This window comes from Lissotriton helveticus, chromosome 6 (assembly GCF_964261635.1).
Source record: "Lissotriton helveticus chromosome 6, aLisHel1.1, whole genome shotgun sequence".
Classification (NCBI taxonomy): domain Eukaryota; kingdom Metazoa; phylum Chordata; class Amphibia; order Caudata; family Salamandridae; genus Lissotriton; species Lissotriton helveticus.
In genome coordinates, this window is record NC_136067.1 from 665,837,946 (window position 1) to 665,856,864 (window position 18,919).

The window sequence follows — 18,919 nt, forward strand, 5'->3', positions numbered from 1 at the left end:
GGTAAAGGGGTATTTTTATGGTTTAGGGTCAGTTTTCAGTTTTTGGGTAAAGGGGTATTTTTAGGGTTTAGGGTCAGTTTTGGGTTTTTGGGTAAAGGGGTATTTTTAGGGTTCAGGGTCAGTTTTGGGTTTTTGGGTAAAGGGGTATTTTTAGGGTTCAGGGTCAGTTTTGGGTTTTTGGGTAAAGGGGTACAGGGTAAAAATAAAATAAAATTAAATTTAAATTAAATTAATTAAATGAAATTAAATTAAATTAAATTAAATTAAATACAATTACATTACATTATATTAATTTTAAATAATATACAATTAAAAAAAAAATATATACTTACCAATACTTACGTTGTAATGGTATGCGTTGTAAAGGTACCTGCGTTGTAAAAAAATGCGTTGTAAATACATGCGTGGTAATAGTATTGGCGTTGTAAAAGTCCCGTTGTAACGGTATGCGTTGTAAAAACATGCGTTTTAACGTCATATATCCCTACATCAGGCTTACTACTCAAGAAATCAGGTCTAGAATAGTGCAACACAGATTTAAAATTGGCTGGAAGATGCAAGGTGCACCACTGATCTCACACTACACTGAAAAAGGACACAATGCAGATGACATCACCTGGACTGTACTGATGGTAGTCTCCACAGACAAGGGGTCTAGATCAATGATGCCTCAGTTATCTTTAAGGACCTCACTTATATATTGGCGGTAAGCATAATCCATCACAACAGAGATGGAGTATCCTTACTGTCAATGTTATCGTCTGCCCACTGAATTTAGATATGGGTGGACCATAGTTTGGCAGTGACAGAGGCTACTCTGTTTCCACCATGGCTAAACTTCTCCAATGGCTTAATGGAGTAAGGGCCATCTGAAAAATGGCTGTATGTCCATCCATCCAATTTACATGCTGTTTTTACTGTCTGTCACCAGTAGGAAAATCCTGGCAGTAGGAGGAAGTAAAAAACTACAAATGCCCTCATCGTCATGGGACATGACTCCCATGGTGAGTGGGGCATTGTCTTTTCTATTTTCAGAAAGAAAATCCTGCTTTGTCACGTTGATGAAGCAGAGTGCCAAACTTGAAAATTGAGATGCATTACATCTCTTGTCTAGTGCTGGGGTGTAAACTGATGGCTAGAGCAAATGCAGGCACCCTTGCTACATGGTGCAATGATCTCTGCAATGGTCCTAGGAAGAACATTTTGCTCAGTGTAGGCAGAGAGTAGAAATGCACTGTAACATGTTCAAAGTGGCCTATTCCTGCACTCCCTCGTTCATGCAGGGCAGCAAGATGCCTAGCTTTTTTGCATTGTGTGGAATTTACACAGATAGCTTCCCTAGTGAATATTGAGGTTCTGTGATTAATGTACATGTATTACCATGTGAAAAACAACAATAGTACAACATGAACATATTCACTTGTAGAAACATATGTTCCACATTTCCCTGCGTACTTGAAAGTGAAGATAAATACTGTCCGAGTGTAACAGAAATCACTCATATCATATTCAATCATGGAATCTTTGTAACATATCTCTATTTCGTGCCAGAGGGACGAACATCATCTCCTGGAGATTAACCTGTCCGCAATGCCCAACCTGTTGATGACACCATCCAGTCCCCAAGGATGAGGACCGCTTCCAACCGTGCCTGGATACTTTTGAAACTTCTTCTCCGGTATTGGCAAGGGGAGATGACCTTGTTGGGTCTCGATATGAACCAATCCAGACTGGACCTGGACCATCAACCTTTCACATAATAGCTGAGGGCTCTGAGGACTCCCAAGTTACATTTCAATGGCGAGTGATAGGAGTCCAGCAGCGAATAACTGATGAAGTCTGGTTGGGGAGACCATAACCTGCACTTTTGAAGGAGTCCATAAATGTCTTCGTCCTACGAATGGGTTGACAAAGGTAATCACCAGCATCTACTCTTGGCCCTACTGGATTGATGAGTTACTAGCTGACATTGCTAGTATCATGATGCAAAAGGAAAGCAATATCAGCCTTCCACATATGACACCAATGATGTCAGGCAGCTGCGAGCTATTGATACATCCACCCAGTCCCTGGAGCCCAAGTGTCACTCCTTCATAGCATCAACAAGTGCCCTCAACAGCAACGACGTTGCTTTTTTGGCCAACCAGCAAACCTTTGCCAGGGACTACCATGAGACCTTACTACCATTCACAAATATTATTGGGAACATGAGAATTACATCTGCTGCCTTTGATCTTTGTGAGCTTGAGCCAATGAGCCTAGTAATGTCACTCAGCTGCCTTGCATTCCAACACCACAACTTCCAGGGGAGGCAGAACACTCATCAGAGGAGGATGATGTAGAGTTCCCCAGTTTCCGAAGAAGACCTTCCCGATAAACATTTGTGAATCCACCCTGGCCAGTTTTTTTATCTGTTCTGTGTAGGACAACATAACACCTTCTTTGGAACCCAGTACGGTATTCTTTGCTTTCGCAGTAGTTTATCTTGTCCACGTGTGATACAAAAATCTGTTACATTTGATAATGGCAATTTGTTCCTCTACTATTTCACATACAGGCAACTGGGAGAAAGAAGGGAAGAAGGGGCGGGGTCCAATAAGGAAACTACTTTGCTGTTCTACGGGAGTATCCAAAGGTATTGGAGTAGATGCCTCACATGCTTCATCATCAGCGCCTATCCACACCCTGGTAGGATGATAAGGTTAAAATGGGCTCAACCAAAAGAATGGGATTTCTTACATAATATCTTATTTGATAATGCAGGCACCAGATGAACAAGCATTGGCATAGCCAATAGTTCTCGCTTTTGGGACCTTATAAGTATTTAGTTATGCAGCACAATATACTTGGTGCCACAACATCAGCTGTTGCATCACGGCTAAACACTTATAAGGTCCCAAAGGCCAGACCTATTGGCTATGCCAATGCTTGTTACAGTAGACGTGGTCTTTCTATGTATTCTATTATTGCATTTGTTTTGTATAGTCCTCACAGACTTCAGAGCCTCTAGCTCTTAGGGTAATGGCTGCTGGTATTATAATACTTGTCTGTTCCACAGGCTGCAGGCAATGTAATTCGCAGTGTCACACTTTACGCAACACGTCCATACAATTCTTTGTTATTAGCTTAATTGGTGGCCCAGTTTGGACATGAATATAGGCCCAACCCCCCATTGTTTGATAGTTGTTGAGCGGGCGGCTGCCCTTGTGGGTATTCTTGAAATACTAAGTGAAGGGGTTCAATTACATTCACGGTTTCGCTACACATAGCTTAACCAATTGGTGGTCATGTCCGAGAAGGACACACTCTCCTACACCGAAGATCATATTCAAAGACCTATTTCCGCACCATCTTTATTTCCTACTGTAAATTTGAGTACAACAGCAAAAACACAGAATGAGTCTGAAAAACTAATAAGACTACAAAAAAAGCAGATCAGAACTGAACTGCACAGATATTTCCTTTTGGAAATGTTGAAGGCTGGCACTATTCCATGGGGACTTCAGATAAAGAATGTGCCTGTGATCTTCACCGACTACCCTGAATATAGGAAGGGTTTTAGCTTCATAAGCACTAAGTGCAGTAGAGACTTGATGGTGCACTCTATCGAAACCGCGCAAAGACTTTGCAGCACTCAAGCTGATGAAATTGAACAGTTCATTCAGTCGATTATGGACAATCATTCAGTCACTGAGGCCAAAACTTTATTAGAAAAAATTGACAAAGAGATTTCGATGTTCAAGGACAACACAATCAATTTCAAGAACTCTAAGTTTGAATGCGCCAAAAAATCTTTTAACTTGGAAACTGTGTATCCATACTTAAGAGAAGACTTCTACACGAGAGAAGACTCCCGCAGGCTTTTATCTGAAAACCGAGGTAGATCAAGGCGCAAGTTTCTGACTTTTTCTGAAACATCGTCATCAGACTCCACTGGGGACTCGAATGCCGGAGAAGGGCCATCCCAATCTAACCAACAGCGAAAGAATAACACAAATGTTTTAGGGGCGGGGCAACAACCGAAACAAAAGCAATACGAACCCTAACCATGGGAGATGCAGACTAGGCGTTAATATTACAAGTTGTGAAAAAAACATCAATCATTAATTTATCTCGGAAAATACTTACAACGGAACAAGGAGCAGTGCTAGAGCTTGGTTTAAAATTCATTCCTAGTCAAAAACAGGATCTGGTCCATCTTAAAATGGAAGACATGGAACTGTTTACAAAGATCAGACTGCATATCTTCTTTAAAGACAAAGAGAAATCAAGCATGACTGAAGTATCAGGTCTACGGAAAAAATCAACCTTTTGTCCCCCAGTTTATACCATTCCCAAAAATATTAGTACATTTGAACAAACTGTCCTTTCCTCTCTCAATCATCTAAACACTAAAAAGGTGTTTGTCAAGAGCAATATGTAGGCTCCCCAAAGACTAGCTATCAAGGAACTTCAAGAAGATAAAGAAGTGGTTATCAAGCCAGCCGATAAGGGTGGGGCAAGGGTGGTTTGGGCAAGAGAGTCTTATTTGGAAAAAGGCAGAAAACATGTTTTTAACCAAACATGGTACAGGAAGATTCAGTCAGACCCTGTCAAACAGATCCAGAATGAAATCAAAAACATTGCTGATGAAGGACTAGAAGGGGGCATCTTAGGCCCTAAAGAACACGAATACCATATACAGAAATACCCAAGGACACCGGTGATTTACTTTCGCCCGAAGGTTCACAAAAATGCAACTGCCCCTCGGGGTCGACCCATAGTTTCTGGGTGCGACTCAGTCCTTGAACCCATCTCAAAATATATAGATGTATTTGTGAAAGAATTCTTGCCAAATGTAACATCATATCTAAGGGATTCAACCGATTTCATTAACAAAGTTGAGAGCTTTGATTTCAACCCGGACCAACAGAGATTAATCACCCTGGATGTCGTGTCCTTATACACGCAAATTCCTCAGGATGATGGTTGGATGTTCTAGAATCATACTTGGATAGCAGAGAACGACCCCATCGGGTCCCCATTAAATTCATTGTGGACCTTGCCTCATTATCACTGAAAAGAAACTACTTTAAATTTGAATCTGATTTCTTCATTCAAGTGAAAGGTACCGCCATGAGATGTCTCTTTGCTCCGGAGATGCCGGTCCTCTACATGGGGCGGTACCAAGAGCGATACATCTACAACAACAATACTTTCGACCAATGTGTAGCACAATGGTATCGATACATAGATGATGTCTGGTGCATCTGGACTGCTACAGAAGATGGACTGAAAAGATTCCATGAATGATTGAATGAACGCAATCCGGATACTCAATTCAGCCTAGCTCACAGTACTACCAGCCTTACATTCCTAGACAAGGAAGTACGGCCAACTGATTCGGATCAATCACAACATTATATACCAAGCCTACAGACAAGAATACGGCTCTCAAATTCAAAAGTTATCACCCAAAAAGCCTCAAAGACAACTTGCCATATGGACAATACCTACATGTTCGCAGGAATTGCAAACGCAAAGAAGATCATGAAATACATTCCACAATTTTGACCGCGAAATTAAAAGAGAAGGGTTACCCGTCTAAACTACTCAAGCACTCATGTAAACATGCGTGGTATACCCCACGGGAAGTTTTACTCACGAACAACCACAAAAATACAATGACTCACCTTGTGTGTGTTTCAACTTACGGTCCGCACAGAAATTTCTTAAAGAAAACTGAACCCCAAAATTGGCATCTTATAAAGGACTCTGATAAGTATCTCCAGGTCCCATTATTTGCACTAAAATAGAATGTTATCATTGGGTCTAATCAGGGCATCGGATGATCCCTCCAAAAAATCAGAATCACTGCGGTCTTTTGTGAACCTACCGCCGATAGTGGGCCACCATAGATGTGGAAATTGCCAAGCCTGTAGCATCACCATAGAAGGCACAGAATTCACCAACACTAATGAAAGATGGAAACATAATGACTTTTCTAACTGCAAGTCCCGGAACATGGTCTATGCCATTATTTGCCCGTGCTCTCTGATCTACATAGGCAAAACTACACAAGAGATTAGACACCGAATAACCCAAAATCAATCCAGGATCAAGAACAAAGTGGCCAAAGCACCCCTGGTTGCACATTTTGAAGCACTCAAACACACAGAAAAGGACTTCAGATGGGCAGTCCTAAGTGTAATCAAACAGAATCCGAAAGGTGGAGACCTTGAAAGGACATTACTTCAAAAAGAGGCTACCTTATCACGCGTTTTAATACATCCCTCAGTGGACTGAATGAAATGTCTGAAGTCAATAGACTGTGAATTGGCATGTTTTCAAACATTCGAAATATGTTGCCCAGTTCTAGGATTATTTAAGCACATATTTGTCAATTTTTAAACACACAACTACATCAACCATAATGCCCAGCTCAAACCATGTGACCGGATTGGTTGGTAGGAATCCATTCGTCAGGTCTAAAAACGCTGGATCTGTCTTCCGCGTTACCAAATTGCCACACGTTTGAAATCAGAGAGGGACGATACTGATAAACTGTGGAAAGTACTGAGGCAAGTGTATTTCAAACGTGAGCGCCCGCGCTACATACCTAAGCACTACATGGTGTCAAGTTTTTTTAAACAACTGTCCAGATTTCTTATAATTATAGAAGCTGAGTACAAAGTATGACCAGGTCATGCCCCTCTGCCGCTACTAAGCGCGAGCCCTTGAAACACGCTCAAGTGAGTCACTTTCTTTTCTTTGGCTCCTCTGACTAATGTTGACGGCTGACGATTGTAAAGCCCGAGCACAAGTTCTAAACTTCATTCCCTATATTAATGTATTGGCAGGCACATGAACACCGTGTGAAGCGACAACACTCGCTCCAACTCAGGAATTTGGATTAACGCGTACATCACAGATAATAGGAATTCAGTGAAATATTGGTTTTGAAGAAAGATACAAGGCACGTGGTAGTTTGAAAACCTCAGAACGAGGCATGTTTCTTTAAGGCTCAGTTTTTAATAACACACAGGGGCAGATTTATGATAACTGGCGCATCCCCAGGGTTGCGCCAGTTATTTTGCGCCGCTGCTCCGCCACCCATGGTGCGCCGCATTTACAATGCGGCGCACCATGGGGCAAAAACGCCGTAAAGGCGGCGCATTGCTGGAGTTGCGTCGCAAGCGCGACGCAGCTCCAGCAAGGCTCGGGGGTGCCCCATCTATACAATGCTGCGTCAAGACCTACGCCTGCTTCAAGCAGGCGCAGGGTTTTGACGCAGCATTGGCCTGAAAGTGACTGAGTGAAATCTTATAGATTTCACTCAGCTACTTTTGCGAGGCGCACCTGCCCCGGAACGCCTACCCTGCGCCGGAACGCCCACAAGTGGCGCAGGGCTTTACAACGTGACGCATCTGCCTAGATGCGTCACGTTGTAAATGGGTCATTGGGATGCGCCACGTTTACGACGCAGTTGCGTGACGCAAACGTGGCGCATTCCCATCATAAATCTGCCCCACAGTGTGGACAAAGTGTTGCACACAAGGCTTGGTTGTTTGGTAGAGTGCACCTAAAACAAAGTCAATCTTATTATTTTTTCAGATTAGCACATTGAACAGCTCCTCCTTGTACTGATTGCCAAACAGCTTGCCTCTCTTTTGAAAAAAAGGTAAGAACAGATCCCATAGTGGAACTTTAAGTAGTAGGAAAATTATAAGTCTGAACTCATACTTACAAGTTTACAATATTCCATTACGTTGTAGAGACTGACCAAGTCTTGGTCCTGAAGACTACCCTTAAATGAATACAGGGTTCAGAAACGCGTAGACCATACACAGCTAGCTGCAACCATCACAACCTCACTGAATCATACAGTGTGTAAACAAGGCATTCAGCCTGTTGCAGTCTCATTGTTGACTAGCTAGCTCTAGCAGGTTGCAGTAATGTAAATTGGAAATAAGTCTGCATCGCTATTGTCTCTTTTCTTATTTAAGGACTGGTCATTCATGTTGTTACTGAACTTTTGTCATATATCTGTTAAATGTCAATTCTTTTGCACTTATGATTTGATGGAATATTGAATTATAATGTTTGTCTTTTTCTTGTGACCTGATTTATTGTCTTTTATGTACGCAATATAACTAATGTTAAAAGTAAAAAGTGAAATAAATACACTAAACCATCTTTCTGTGGTAAAAGGGTTTATATAAAAAACATGTAGCCAAATAAGTCGTCCATACAATTCTTTTTTATTAGCTACCCCTACTTAAGGCATGGGAATCCCGTTATTTTACCAAAACATGGAGGATCACCTATTCAGTTACGAGACATAGGGAAAATTAGGAGGTATTATGCATGCATTAATTAACAGATGAGCTCACATTCATACTTCTTACCCTACATTTTAGTTGTTCGAAGGTCACGTGTATCTGGCACCTGGTGCCAACCTATAGTCACACTCTAGTTAGGAAAGAGGACACAAATGTCAGGTGGACAAAGAATACAAATTGGATTCCTCTCAATACTTCTTTTAATGTTCTATTGGGTTAGGTATCTGGCTGCTACGATGTTGTTATATTGATTCAATTGTTTTTCAGATTCATTGCACGCTCTTACATAGTGGGGATATCTCGTGCCATTCGCTCTTTACCCCAGGCTCACCCCTCTCCCAGTAAGACACTCACAAATGATTGATGTCCTCTGCGTAGCTTTATTATTATACCAAAATCCATTTCAGTTGTGGGTAAAACTTCCCACATTTACCATTTATTAAATTCACACATAAATGCTGCGCCCATACATATGCGCCACAGTTTACCATATATATACAAATTGGCATCTCTAGAGGAGTGTTGTACCAGCAGGACACAACACCACCCCCTTTCCAAGCCACCAGCTACTAGGGTAGAGCCAGAGAGTCCAGGACCACCAGCAGGACGGCCCCCTCTCCCGCCAGCCTAGAGCCGCCATAACTGCCTCCCCTGCTCCAGGGTCAACCGTTTTCCGTCCAAAAGCAGTCCCTCAGCCTTTCTCTTATCAGGGACCCCGCCCCCACAATTGAACTTAGGGATGGGTGGGTGGGCAACTCTTCTTCAGCTGGCCTTCTTGTTACCCAGGCAAGAGACGAAAGAGAGCTACTTCCCGGGGTGCTGCTCTCCTTATCGCCTTGGGAGGAGGGTCCTCGGACGCCCATCAAGCGTCTCGCATTACCGAGACCCTCCCCATGACGTCCAACCCCAGAACCGAAACTTACCTACAGAGGCGGGCACGGAATGCCCACTAAGGGCCCCCCTCCCCTAGTCGCGGGGGTGGCCTCTCATAGTGGGGATATTTCGTGCCATTCGCTCTTTACCCCAGGCTCACCCCTCTCCCAGTAAGACACTCACAAATGATTGATGTCCTCTGCGTAGCTTTATTATTATACCAAAATCCATTTCAGTTGTGGGTAAAACTTCCCACATTTACCATTTATTAAATTCACACATAAATGCTGCGCCCATACATATGCGCCACAGTTTACCATATATATACAAATTGGCATCTCTAGAGGAGTGTTGTACCAGCAGGACACAACACCACCCCCTTTCCAAGCCACCAGCTACTAGGGTAGAGCCAGAGAGTCCAGGACCACCAGCAGGACGGCCCCCTCTCCCGCCAGCCTAGTGCCGCCATAACTGCCTCCCCTGCTCCAGGGTCAACCGTTTTCCGTCCAAAAGGAGTCCCTCAGCCTTTTCTCTTATCAGGGACCCCGCCACAGGGCAAGGAGTCCCACTGCCGCTCTTGCCCTCCCCCCATACTAACGCCCTGCCACTCTACCAGGGTGTAACACAATGGCCCCCAGGATTGTCCATAGCTTGCTTAATCTCCACAACGGCCCCTCGCGGCGGGATGCCTGGCTTTCACCTTGCGGATACCCTGCTGGGGTTATCTCACAGGGGAATACCAGGACGGGTTCCCTAAGCAAGCGCTTAGAAACCGCTCGGTGATTTGCGCTATATAACTTCCTGTACATTTACATTTACATTTACATTTACATTGTTTGCACAAACACCTCCAAACCTACCCTGGTCAGGTGCACCCCCCCTGTCCGATACTCATCTGGAGTCAATGTCTGTAGCAAGGTATGTCTAATAACCAGTATCTGTGAACCCTTCAACAGCTTTTCCACCTCTCTATTCATTTTTTTCACTGACGTATTCATTGCTGCTGACGGCACATCGCCCCCCCACTCTCTCCGAGTGAGAACCTCTGACCAAATAATTGCTGTGTCCGGCAATGCCCTTCTGATCCAAGTAAGAAGAGAGAATAATGCCTCCTTGGCTCCTCGCCTGCCCCCTGGGACCATATTTTCAGCCCCGACATGAATAACCAGCACGTCCGGAATAGGCAAACCTTTATTGAGCGCACTCCGCAAATGAGTTGAAACGTCCTCAGCCCGCAGGCCCTCCAAACCTAACCAGTTGTGGACCATTCCCAAGGCCCTCTGCGTCTTGTCCACCCCAGATTCTCCAAACCAATTCCCCGCTCTGCATATGACCGAATCTCCACACCAGCATACTTGCATCCTCTGGCTTGTCACTCCTGCAAGCGAGACCAAAGACAAAATAAAAAAGGGGAGAAGTGGGTAAATACCAACCTGTTGAGAATACCACCCCCCTATACCAGCTGTGGTCGCACATAGCGCTCGAAACTCGCTGAATTCCACCTGCCCACTCTCTTGATTGCACCCGGTGATAGTCCCAATTCCGCTGCTGTAGTAGCTGCCCCAATACGGAACGAATGTGACGTAAAATGAGCTATGTCTTCTCCTAACAATTCCAGAGCCCGCTTGCATATTCGCGTGAACTGGAATTTCGTCAACGGTGTACCATCCTCATGCACCAACAGCCTGTTGTCTTCGCATCCTGGCCTCATCTGCATGAACCTTTCCATCAACATCACCGGGCAGTAGCCCGCCCCCTGACTTGCTCTCAGTTGCACCCATACTCCTTTTCCCAGTGGGTCTGTCTTCGAACGCCGTACCCTGACCTGCAGCAAGCCCGCTGCCATCACCACATCATCAACGGCGATTCCACCCTGTCTGTCCCTCTTGGAGTTTGGCACTAGCTCTGATACCCTGATTGCCCCAAAGAAAGCTAAGGAATATGCTAGTTGCAGCAATTGTACCTCATAATGCGACCAACAAACCTGTGGTAACGCCCCCAAAATATTCACCAACCTTTTGGAATCGATCGGTCTCCTGGTATCCTTTTCCCCTGGAACCAATCGTTCCCATCCCTTCATGGCCCTTCTAACTCTAAGGTCTTTAGTGGGATCCATCACCCCTTTTATCCCTGCAAAGAAGGCTATTGCTGATAATTGTCTGCGTACCAGAGCCAGGGACCTTCCCTCTTCTCTTTGGCTAACTATGAAACTGAGCACCCCTTGTGGTGTAAATTCCCCCACACCCTTTTTGCTCTGCAAGACTGCCATGTAAACCTGCCAGTCCCTCTCATACCTACTCTTAGTCTTGGGAGCAACCGACGCCGCTATGAGATCGGGAGCAATGGGGCACCAAGCTTCCACAGGCTTTCCGGGAAGGCTGTCATCTGAGCGTCTGCTTGCGGCCATCGCGCTCTGAATTCTGTCAACTTAAAACGAGACAGGGAATCAGCTACTGTGTTAACCACACCTGGCACATGCTTTGCAGTGAAATGCACATTACGCCGCAGACACTCCCGCACCAGCACTTCCAGTAAACGGAGCACCCAAGGACATTTGGCACTTTGGTTGTTCACCGCCAAAACCACTGACATACTGTCAGACCAAAACACAATTTTTTTGTTTTCCAGAAAATTGCCCCATATCTGAAGCGCCACAATAATGGGGAATAACTCCAGAAATGTGATGTTGCGGACCAGCCCCCTCTCAAACCATTCTGCTGGCCAATGCTGCATACACCACCTTGCTCCTAACACTGCCCCGAACCCAACACTACCTGCTGCGTCCGTATAAAGCTCCAATTCTCTATTGTCCTGCGCAGGTTGTTGCCATATGACCGACCCATTGAAATCCTCCAAGAAATCCCTCCACGTGACCAAATCATCCTTCATCTCAGTTGTCAGCCTAGTGTGGTGGTGCTTTTCCTTCAAACCTGACATTGCCCTGGCAATATTCCTGGAAAAAACCCTGCCCATAGGTATCACTCGGAGTGCAAAATTCAACTGACCCACTAACACCTGTAGCTGATGCAAAGTAACCTTGCGTGCCCTCAAGCATTGATCCAAGGACCCCTGAAATGCCTTAACTTTTCCCTGAGGTAATCTGCACACTCCTTCAACCGTGTCTATCTCAATACCTAAGAACGTCAACTGGGTTGTTGGTCCTTCCGTTTTCTCCACCGCCAGAGGCACCCCCAAGGCCCCGCCATTCGCTGAAAACCCACCAGAGCCTCCTGACAATCAAACGCACCTGCCGGCCCCATCAACAGGAAATCATCCAAGTAATGCACAACCTCTCGCGCGCCCATCACCTCCCGCACTGTCCATTTCCAGAAAATTGCCCCATATCTGAAGCGCCACAATAATGGGGAATAACTCCAGAAATTTGATGTTGCGGACTAGCCCCCTCTCAAACCATTCTGCTGGCCAATGCTGCATACACCACCTTGCTCCTAACACTGCCCCGAACCCAACACTACCTGCTGCGTCCGTATAAAGCTCCAATTCTCTATTGTCCTGCGCAGGTTGTTGCCATATGACCGACCCATTGAAATCCTTCAAGAAATCCCTCCACGTGACCAAATCATCCTTCATCTCAGTTGTCAGCCTAGTGTGGTGGTGCTTTTCCTTCAAACCTGACATTGCCCTGGCGATATTCCTGGAAAAAACCCTGCCCATAGGTATCACTCGGAGTGCAAAATTCAACTGACCCACTAACACCTGTAGCTGATGCAAAGTAACCTTGCGTGCCCTCAAGCATTGATCCAAGGACCCCTGAAATGCCTTAACTTTTCCCTGAGGTAATCTGCACACTCCTTCAACCGTGTCTATCTCAATACCTAAGAACGTCAACTGGGTTGTTGGTCCTTCCGTTTTCTCCACCGCCAGAGGCACCCCCAAGGCCCCGCCATTCGCTGAAAACCCACCAGAGCCTCCTGACAATCAAACGCACCTGCCGGCCCCATCAACAGGAAATCATCCAAGTAATGCACAACCTCTCGCGCGCCCATCACCTCCCGCACTGTCCATTCCAAGAAGCGACTGAATGTTTCGAATATTGCACATGCAATGGAACAACCCATCGGCATACAAAGATTCACAAAGAAATTGCCCTCAAAAGTGAATCCTAGCAACCTAGTGTCCTCCGGGTGGACCGGCAAAAGGCAAAAGGCCGACTCAATGTCAGCCTTTGCCATCAGAGCCCCTCCCCCCAGCAGCTGCAATTTCTGAATAGCAGAGTCAAAGGTGGTGTAACGAACTGCACACAATTCTGGATCCAAACCCTCATTGACTGACCCACCTGCCGGACTTGACAAGTTGTGAATGAGACGGTATTTTCCAACTTCTTTTTTCGGAACTAGTCCTAGGGGAGAACATACCAGGTCCGGCCTAGGCATTGTCTTAAAAGGACCAGCCACCCTCCCAAGGGCCAACTCCTTCCTAATCTTTTCCCACGTTACTTCCGGATTCCGTAGCACTGACCGTTGGTTGCGGGGAGGAACTGCGGATGGCACTGCAGCCGAGGGAATGTGAAAACCGTACTTAAAACCTTCATACAAAAATTGTGCTTCTGACCCCCTCTCATACCTTGCGAGCAGATGGGTTAATACTGGGAGGTTTATGGGCGTGGGCAGGCTCCGAGCTTCACTGTGAGGGGCGAGGTTTTGGTTGCAAGGGAGCTGCAGGGGGAGGACGGGGCTCCTTAGGCTTTCCGCCCTTCTTGAAACACTTGATCTCTGGGTGGCCAAACATCCCACAGAAGGAACACATGTGCCTGAACTTACAAGCCGTCCCTCTATTACATTCATTCTTGTTGAATTGCCAGCATGCTTGTTTCTTTTCCCCGGCACCCTTGTCTCCTCGAAAGGAATGTGTAGGTTTGCTAATTGGTACCGCTGAATAAAATTCCCCATGCCAAATATTAATCTCGCGCTGATCCCATGCTATGTCGAGTTTCACCGCCTTCATCTGCCTGAATTTTGTGTCATACTGCAACCATGCCGTTCCCTGAAACTCTGAAGCCGCCCCATGAATCAATGCCATGTAACTTATCAACTGTGCCGCCAATGCAGGGAACCGTTCCACCATAATTGCTGCATATATAGCAAACCCAGTCACCCAGTTCTTCAATGACCATTCCACCCAGACCTTCTTCTGTTTCATTTCCCCATCTTTACCCGATCTGGTTTTCCCCGGGACCACACCTGCATTAATCAGATCAAACACATCCACATACTCCCCCTTAAAGATCTTCTCCCTTGTATCTGCCGGCACATGCCAAGTTATACTTGCCGACGGTGTCATTGCCAATGATGCTGAGCCATATAAAACTGGGCTATGCATAAGGGGAGCATGCGACGATGCCACCGGCGCAGTGGGTGGAGTTGGAGACACCGTAACTGGCCCCGCCCCCACTGACATTGCGTTGTTCACTGGGCCTTGAGCTGTGGTAGCCATCACCATTGGTGCTTGTACTACACCCCCTGACTGGACCCATACCTGAGCCACCCCACCATTTTGTGTCGCCACCACCGGAGCCTGAACTGTTTCCACTAGGGTCCGCGCTGCAGCAACGGGCACGGCCCCCCCACCATCCGAGGCTGTCCCCCTGGCCACCACCGCATTCTGTGCCGACCCCTCCCTAGGGGACAACCCACTTTCTGCTGCTTCAGCCGTCTCGCCCACGCTCGCCACCCGCATCGTGTCATTGACCACCAGGGGCAGGCCCTCTGCCATCGCCTCACCTGGAACGGTCGTTCACTGTCCTGGAACCCGCTTGGTCTTCTCTTGCTGAGCGCCCTTAAAGCGAATAGGGGTCCGCCGTACCCGTTTTGCCAAAGTGGACTCCTGCTGCCCACTCGCACCCCCATCTTGCGATAGGGTCCTCAGAGCCCAATCAATACCTCCTTTCTTTGCGACCTCCCACAATGCCGCCAACGAACGAAATTCCTCTGTTGATGCCGGGGCCTCCTTGCCCCCCCCGTGCCCGCTTGGGCGGCATTTTGCCTACTAAGAAAGTAAATACAATCATTAATGCGTCCAAACATGCCTGCCCCTTCCATCCGGTATTGCACTGGCGCGCCACCTACTATGCGCCACCCCTGTCCCTTTGGACCCATGCACCATACCCGCCCCTGATGTACCACAGCCCCCCTCGCGTTGCCTGCACGCCACAAATCCCTTTAAAGCCCTTTACATAATTCTGCTGCTGCAATTCTATGACTTAGGCTGGCAAAAGCGTGAAAAATGCCACCCTACAAACCATTTACAAAACCCTGTCTGTGAATGGGCATTCTGGCGCACCGAACGAAGATGCTGTTAAATAAGTAACGGTGCAGCGATCCCCGTGAACTGGCCAGGCCACCTGTGTGTGCCTGACGAAAAGACAATGCATCTGAATGAAGAAGCAGCTTCTGCGATCTAATTTCCAATTTCCTCAACCTGCATACCTTTTAAAATTCCATTCCCCATGTCGAATTCTCCTATGTGCAAAGCATTGTGAACTACCACCCTGCATATGCCACGCCCTCAAGCTGCGCCCCTCCGTGCCTCCAGGACGCGTCTCCTAACCCTGAATAACTATCTCGGAGCCCCTAGCCCATCAATCACCTTGACGTCGAGCTCTGGCTCCCCCTCCCATTTCCCCCACATCTCTGCCGTAATACCCTGATCCGCGCTCTGCTGTCCTACAAGGAGCATTTTAATGAGCCATACTTAATCGGCATCGAACAAAAAAGTGAAAAAACCATCACCCGCCTCATATGTAAATGCGCTCCGTAAAGCCCCATACAATCATTCCCTTAAGCATCGCGCCCCAACACACGCTGCGCTCATCTCTCCTTATTTTATTGTTTTACTTATTTATGCTTCTGTGACAATGTCGCCGCATATCTATAGGGACTCAAACCGTGCTCTAATGGGAACCCCAGGCCAACTCGCACCGCAGCACGCCACGCGGGTGGAAAGGGGACCGCCCCTCCCTCCGCCTATCTGATATTCCTGCACTCGCTCTGCCTGCGTTCTCGCCGCTCGGTACCCCCACACTAAGGCTTACAAGGGGGTTTATTAAAACTCTATTTCTTCCAGGTATGTTTCCTCCTACCGCCTGCATGCGTTTGTACATTTGCGCAACAAAAGGGAAAACAAATAAAACCATCCTGAATAAACATGCGGTATCACCGGGGCCCGAACCTGAGGCTCCTGGCACCATCCACTACTGCTGGCTCCCCATTAAGCCTCGCTATGCTATGGCCTCTCACCTGTGTATCAAAAAACAAAGGCCACCAGTCACGACTCCGCCGCAACTCTTCTTCAGCTGGCCTTCTTGTTACCCAGGCGAGAGACGAAAGAGAGCTACTTCCCGGGGTGCTGCTCTCCTTATCGCCTTGGGAGGAGGGTCCTCGGACGCCCATCAAGCGTCTCGCATTACCGAGACCCTCCCCATGACGTCCAAACCCCAGAACCGAAACTTACCTACAGAGGCGGGCACGGAATGCCCACTAAGGGCCCCCCTCCCCTAGTCGCGGGGGTGGCCTCTCATTCGCTGCTATTAATGTAGATCGTCGTATTCCTTTGCTTCCCAAAGGAAAATGAGCGCTGTGTGTAAGTTTGTACAGCTACCGCTGAGATGAACATTTTGAAAAGTGCAATGAAGCGTTTTTAATTTTGGTTTTACTGCTTGTCATTGTGGATTTAGAGGTGTTTGTTGCGGGTCACGAAACATGCAAGAGATAATTGTATGTTTCAAAGATCCCGCTAAGGTGTATGCTCTAAACAATAGAGCACATTCCGCATTTTTGATTTTTTTGAATTTGTTCCTCAAAACGTATCTCAAATAACACATGCAAATGTGAAATCACATTTCTATTCAAATGAATTTGGAAGCACAAAACATTTTCATTTGGCACGATGTGTAGATTGAAAAAATATATACTACTCACATGTTGTAATGTGATGGTCTGTGTTATAATAAAAAAATATATATACCATTACAAGATTTGAATTGTTGTTTCTTAAAAGTATTCATACAAAATGTAAATCAAAAACACAAAAATGCGTTGTGAAAGCTGAAGAAGAATGACCTAAAGTTAATTGTACATGCTCTCTCTGTATGTGCACCTACAAAATGACATCCATTGCAATGTTATAATGAGCAATGTGTAGTTTTCTTATGCAACGTCAGAGTGAATCAACAAGCCTCATTTTCTGGGGGATCTGTAATAGGAAGTGGAGGAGAGAGGCGTTAGCCTTCCTGGCTTAACGCCTCTCTCCTCCACTTCTGAAACACAAGGTTGCACCATATTTACAAGAATGTGGTGCAACCTTTCGTTTCCCCCTGTGATGGCGCTAAGTTTAGCAACTTAGCGCCAGTGCAGGTACCTTTGCACCAGAGTGCAAGGGTGTCTGAATTCAGGGGAGGATTCTTTATATGTAGGAAGGTCCCTCTTTCTGCACATAAACAATCCTAGAAATGCCATTCTGTCACTTTCATGCGTGCTGCTTCATGCAGCACACATGAAAGTGACAAAATGGCATTTTGTTTTTAAAGTTTGTTAATGTACAGGAAGGAACACCTTCCTGTACATAAACAAACAATGCATTTAGCTTTTTCCATGTGTGCTGCACAATGCAGCACACATGGAAAAAGCAAAAACGGCATCTTAAGACCAGTTTTTACCTGGTCTTAATTATGGCGCTGCCTCCTATGTACGCCACCCTTGTACTTAGAGGTCAGCGTCAAAATGAATAGGTGTTACAGTGGAATGCCCACTGCAACCCCCCTGCCCCCCCCTTTCACGCTAACCATAGCATGAAAGGGGGCCTTATGTACAAGGCAGTGTTAAGCCACGTTAAGTGGCTTAACGCTGCTATGTACATAATGCGCAGCCGCTATCGCCACCACAACATCACTATAGGTGACGTTGTGGTGGCGATAGGGGCTTGTACATATGCTCCACAGTGTGATTTTTGCAAAGTACACAAATACCATCTATAAATAAGATGTATGAGGTGTGTGAGCCCAAAACACTGATCCACATACATTTTGCAAAGTAAATAGGACAACATCATTACCTACTGTGAATACTTCACTGCTTACACAAACGTTTATCAACAATACATGGATCTGGATGGTTGTACCAATAATAGCCAGATACTTATGCCCATATTTCTCATGGATTCACAATGTACTTGTGCCACACAAGGAGGCACAAGGGCAACCCAATACCCTGAATGACAGCAACCAAGACATGCAAGGGTGCCTTGCCTAGCCCTTTGTATTCTGATAAATATGGAGTAATGCAGCACAGGCCACAAAAGCTGACTCATGTACCTGCCCCAGAGAGGCATCATGTGTTGACTGTGAGTACACCCACACATCAACATATTAAATAATTTGCAGATACAATTTTGCATAAGTGGTCTACCAGGGATCCTGAAACAATGCGACACCTCTCCAGCGGAGGGCAAATTAGTAGATATATGGACAAAACATTGTGTACTGTCCTTTCTAAATGAGCTACATGATTTGGCACACTTAGCAAGAAGTAAATGCCAATGACGATTGCTTTTGTCCAGGCATGTGTGACTTCCTGCACAAAAATATACCAGACAACTATACAGACACCCTTGCACTATGGGGCAAGGATGCCAGCATTAGCCCAAGACAGCAGTTTGTATTTCAGCGCCGGCAGGGAGCAGCAATCCGTTGTATCAGGTCAAATCCAACA